This window comes from Monodelphis domestica, chromosome X, assembly GCF_027887165.1.
Source record: "Monodelphis domestica isolate mMonDom1 chromosome X, mMonDom1.pri, whole genome shotgun sequence".
In the NCBI taxonomy this organism is placed as follows: domain Eukaryota; kingdom Metazoa; phylum Chordata; class Mammalia; order Didelphimorphia; family Didelphidae; genus Monodelphis; species Monodelphis domestica.
In genome coordinates this window covers 7,782,495-7,788,494 of record NC_077235.1, presented here as the reverse complement: position 1 = coordinate 7,788,494, position 6,000 = coordinate 7,782,495, and the positions used below count along the sequence as shown (strand labels likewise).

At 35.1% G+C, this 6,000-nt stretch overlaps 2 non-coding genes across 2 annotated transcripts; both read left to right on the top strand.

Moving 5' to 3' along the window:
- The first annotated feature begins 1,113 nt into the window (after positions 1 to 1,113).
- Positions 1,114 to 1,172, top strand: MIR7360-1 (microRNA mir-7360-1). Its single transcript, NR_127587.1, has one exon. It is a non-coding gene; the product is annotated as a microRNA mir-7360-1 (primary transcript).
- Positions 1,173 to 3,812: 2,640 nt separating this feature from the next.
- MIR7360-9 (microRNA mir-7360-9) lies at positions 3,813 to 3,871 on the top strand. The gene has a single exon (NR_127596.1). It is a non-coding gene; the product is annotated as a microRNA mir-7360-9 (primary transcript).
- Positions 3,872 to 6,000: the final 2,129 nt, after the last annotated feature.

The window sequence follows — 6,000 nt, the reverse complement described above, 5'->3', positions numbered from 1 at the left end:
TATTGTCAATTATGTAGAGGGCTTTCCTAATATTGAATGATCCTTGCATTCCTGGTATAAATCCCACCTGATCGTAGTGAGTAACCCACATGATCACTTGCTGGAGTCTTTTTGCTAGTATCATATTTAAGATTTTTGCATCTGTGTTCATTAAGGAGATTGTCATGCAGAAAAGTTATTTATTTTGTGTGTCTCTGAGCAATTTTCCCCGTCTGCAGCAACAATATTTCTTAAGGAATTGAACACCATACCGAACGATTTAATGGTGGACTACAATCCTCGTTGTCTTCTATAATTAGTATTTGCTTTCATTTAGTTCTTCAGTTTGCTGTCTGTTTCATATCTTCCTAATACACTGAATATTTTGTCATAGAATGAAATCGGGCCTGAGAATCCACATGGTCTTACAGATAAGGTAAGATCTTGCCATTTAAGAGTTTCTTTCTCAATCTGTTGAACAAACAATGCTATAACTCATTGGATATTTTCTCTATGAAACGAATGAGTCCTTAGAAGTTAGAATTCCTGAGGTTATTTCACATGTTGTACAACAATGTTTCTATATCAACTAGGATATGGTATATGACTATGTATTGAGCGGTCAGAACCCACATCATCTTCTTGACACCTTGGTATTCATAGTATCTGAGGACCTTTCACATTCTGTAGATCCAATATTTCAAGTACATATTAAATATTGTATCTCAGAATGAAAATGGTCTTTAGAAATGTCATCATTCCCTATGCTTGCTGTGATTTGAAACTTCACGGGTCCCTTCCAATTCTGTGCAAACTATATTTCTTTAAAAATTTGAGTGTTGTATTTCGAAACGACTGGGCTGTTGGAACAACTATCATCATATGGAGTGAGTGGATTTTTTTCATTTCTGTACTCTTTTCCCATTTTAATGGAAAATTAGTGCTATAAAAGTTTGACTGTTGTGTCTTAGGATGTGAACGGCCATTAGATTTTAGAGCTTCTGATGTCCTTTCACATTCCTTAGGAACAATATTTCTAGTACATCGTGGATATTGAATAACAGAATATATTGAGTCTTCAGGATACTCCTCATCGTTTAGAGATGGGGGTATTAGGAGGTTCTGAGGTCCCATTCCTTTCTGTAGGTATAATATTTTAATAAAAAATTAAATATTGTATCACAGATTGGACTGGGCCCTTTGACCAATCATCATCAACTTAGGAGGTTCTTATAAGTTGTTTCTAAGGTTCTTTCCCATTTTCTTAGAACAATTGAGCTATAACCCATTGAATATTGTGTCTTAGAATATAAAACGCCATTAGACGTTAGAGCTTCTGATGTCCTTTCACCATCTTGAGTAACAATATTTCTTGATCCTTTTGAATATTGAATATCAGAGTATATGAGACTTCAGGATACTGCTCATCATTTAGTGATGGTTTTATTGGGAGATTCTGAGGGACCTTTCCATTCTGTAGGTATAATTTTTTGAGGAAAGATTGAATATTTTGTCGCAGAATTGAGTGATCCCTTTGAGCAAGCATTGGCATGTAGAAAGGGTATTTTTTGGTTTCTGAGCTAATTTCCCACTCTGTAATTAAATATTGTATCTCGGACTTTAATGGTGGCTGCAGTCTTCATTGTCTTCTAGGGAGTTTGGTTTTTGATTTTCTTTAAGTTCCTTGCAATTCTGTAGGTATCTCTAACGTGTTTCCTATTTTGTCACAGAATGAAATCGGCCCTGAGAGCCCTCATCATCTTCCAAATAAGGTAGGATCTTGCCAATTCAGAGTTCCATTCTCAATCAGTTGGTATAACATTTCTTTAACTCGTTGAATATTTTGTCTTACAATGTAATGGGCCTATAGAAATCAGAATTTCTGAGGTCGTTTCACGTACTGTAGAAAAATGTTTCTATCAAATGTTGGACACTGTATATGACAATGTATTGAGCCTTCAGAAGCCACATCATCTTCTGGACATGTGGCTATTCATAACCTCTGAGGATCTTCTGGAGATCCAAAATTTCTAGTACATGTTGAATGTTGTATCTGAGAATGAAAAGCATCTTTATTACTTGTATCATTCTGTATGTTTGCTGTGATTTGATGTTTCACTGGACCCTTCCAATTCGGTCAGAACAACATTTCTTTAAAAAAAATGAATATTATAGATCAAAACAGACTATGTTCTTGGAACAACAATCATCATCTGGAATGTGTGTCATTTTTTGTTTCTAAGATCCTTTCCCGTTTTGGTGGAACAATACTGCCTATAACCCTTTGAATATTGTGTCTTAGAATGTGAAAGGCCATTAGACATTTTTGTTTCTCATAGCCTTTCACATTCTTAGAGACGATATTTCGAGTACATCGTGAATATTGAATATCAGAATACATATTGAGACATCGGGATACTCCTCATCGTTTAGGGAAGCTGGTATTAGGAGATTCTGAGGTCCCTTTCCATTCTGTATGTATAATATTTTTATAAAAAATTGAATATTGTATTCCAGAATGGTGTGGGGTCTTTGAGCACGCTTCAACATTTAAATCAATTCTTCTGGTTCGTTTCTTAAGTTTCTTTCTGAGTTTGTTAGAACGATTGAGCTATGATACCTTGGGTGTTGTGTCTTAGATTGTGAAAGGCCATTAGAGTTTAGAGTTTCTGATGTCCTTTCACATTCTATAGAAACAACATTTCTAGTACATCTTCAGTATTGCCTATCCGAAAATAACGAGCCCTAAGGATCCTCCTCATCTTATCGACATGGTGGTATTAGTAGATCCTGAGGCCCTGTTCGTTCTGTAGCTATAATATTTATATAAAAATATTGAATATTGTATCACAGAATGGATTGGATCCTTTGAGCACACATTGTCATGCAGAAAGGTTATTTATTTTGTGTGTCTCTGAGCAATTTTCCCCGTCTGCAGCAACAATATTTCTTAAGGAATTGAACACCATACCGAACGATTTAATGGCGGACTACAATCCTCATTGTCTTCTATAATTAGTATTTGCTTTCATTTAGTTCTTCAGTTTGCTGTCTGTTTCATATCTTCCTAATACACTGAATATTTTGTCATAGAATGAAATCGGGCCTGAGAATCCACATGATCTTACAGATAAGGTAAGATCTTGCCATTTAAGAGTTTCTTTCTCAATCTGTTGAACAAACAATGCTATAACTCATTGAATATTTTCTCTATGAAACGAATGAGTCCTTAGAAGTTAGAATTCCTGGGGTCATTTCACATGTTGTACAACAATGTTTCTATATCAACTAGGATATTGTATATGACTATGTATTGAGAGGTCAGAACCCACATCATCTTCTTGACACCTTGGTATTCATAGTATCTGAGGACCTTTCACATTCTGTAGATCCAATATTTCAAGTACATATTAAATATTGTATCTCAGAATGAAAATGGTCTTTAGAAATGTCATCATTCCCTATGCTTGCTGTGATTTGAAACTTCACGGGTCCCTTCCAATTCTGTGGAAACTATATTTCTTTAAAAATTTGAGTGTTGTATTTCGAAACGACTGGGCTGTTGGAACAACTATCATCATATGGAGTGAGTGGATTTTTTTCATTTCTGTACTCTTTTCCCATTTTAATGGAAAATTAGTGCTATAAAAGTTTGAATGTTGTGTCTTAGGATGTGAACGGCCATTAGATTTTAGAGCTTCTGATGTCCTTTCACATTCCTTAGGAACAATATTTCTAGTACATCGTGGATATTGAATAACAGAATATATTGAGTCTTCAGGATACTCCTCATCGTTTAGAGATGGGGGTATTAGGAGGTTCTGAGGTCCCATTCCTTTCTGTAGGTATAATATCTTAATAAAAAATTAAATATTGTATCACAGATTGGACTGGGCCCTTTGACCAATCATCATCAACTTAGGAGGTTCTTATAAGTTGTTTCTAAGGTTCTTTCCCATTTTCTTAGAACAATTGAGCTATAACCCATTGAATATTGTGTCTTAGAATATAAAACGCCATTAGACGTTAGAGTTTCTGATGTCCTTTCACCATCTTGAGTAACAATATTTCTAGACCGTTTTGAATATTGAATATCAGAATATATGGAGACTTCAGGATACTGCTCATCATTTAGTGATGGTTTTATTGGGAGATTCTGACGGACCTTTCCATTCTGTAGGTATAATTTTTTGAGGAAAGACTGAATATTTTGTCGCAGAATTGAGTGATCCCTTTGAGCAAGCATTGGCATGTAGAAAGGGTATTTTTTGGTTTCTGAGCTAATTTCCCACTCTGTAATTAAATATTGTATCTCGGACTTTAATGGTGGCTGCAGTCTTCATTGTCTTCTAGGGAGTTTGGTTTTTGATTTTCTTTAAGTTCTTTGCAATTCTGTAGGTATCTCTAACGTGTTTCCTATTTTGTCACAGAATGAAATCGGCCCTGAGAACCCTCATCATCTTCCAAATAAGGTAGGATCTTGCCAATTCAGAGTTCCATTCTCAATCAGTTGGTATAACATTTCTTTAACTCGTTGAATATTTTGTCTTACAATGTAATGGGCCTATAGAAATCAGAATTTCTGAGGTCGTTTCACGTACTGTAGAAAAATGTTTCTATCAAATGTTGGACACTGAATATGACAATGTATTGAGCCTTCAGAAGCCATATCATCTTCTGGACATGTGGCTATTCATAACTTCTGAGGATCTTCTGGAGATCCAAAATTTCTAGTACATGTTGAATGTTGTATCTGAGAATGAAAAGCATCTTTATTACTTGTATCATTCTGTATGTTTGCTGTGATTTGATGTTTCACTGGACCCTTCCAATTCGGTCAGAACAACATTTCTTTAAAAAAAATGAATATTATAGATCAAAACAGACTATGTTCTTGGAACAACAATCATCATCTGGAATGTGTGTCATTTTTTGTTTCTAAGATCCTTTCCCGTTTTCGTGGGACAATACTGCTTATAACCCTTTGAATATTGTGTCTTAGAATGTGAAAGGCCATTAGACATTTTTGTTTCTCATAGCCTTTCACATTCTTAGAGACGATATTTCGAGTACATCGTGAATATTGAATATCAGAATACATATTGAGACATCGGGATACTCCTCATCGTTTAGAGAAGCTGGTATTAGGAGATTCTGAGGTCCCTTTCCATTCTGTATGTATAATATTTTTATAAAAAATTGAATATTGTATTCCAGAATGGTGTGGGGTCTTTGAGCACGCTTCAACATTTAAATCAATTCTTCTGGTTCGTTTCTTAAGTTTCTTTCTGAGTTTGTTAGAACGATTGAGCTATGATACCTTGGGTGTTGTGTCTTAGATTGTGAAAGGCCATTAGAGTTTAGAGTTTCTGATGTCCTTTCACATTCTATAGAAACAACATTTCTAGTACATCTTCAGTATTGCCTATCCGAAAATAACGAGCCCTAAGGATCCTCCTCATCTTATCGACATGGTGGTATTAGTAGATCCTGAGGCCCTGTTCGTTCTGTAGCTATAATATTTATATAAAAATATTGAATATTGTATCACAGAATGGATTGGATCCTTTGAGCACACATTGTCATGCAGAAAGGTTATTTATTTTGTGTGTCTCTGAGCAATTTTCCCCGTCTGCAGCAGCAATATTTCTTAAGGAATTGAACACCATACCGAACGATTTAATGGCGGACTACAATCCTCGTTGTCTTCTATAATTAGTATTTGCTTTCATTTAGTTCTTCAGTTTGCTGTCTGTTTCATATCTTCCTAATACACTGAATATTTTGTCATAGAATGAAATCGGGCCTGAGAATCCACATGATCTTACAGATAAGGTAAGATCTTGCCATTTAAGAGTTTCTTTCTCAAACTGTTGAACAAACAATGCTATAACTCATTGAATATTTTCTCTATGAAACGAATGAGTCCTTAGAAGTTAGAATTCCTGGGGTCATTTCACATGTTGTACAACAATGTTTCTATATCAACTAGGATATGGTATATGACTATGTATTGAGAGG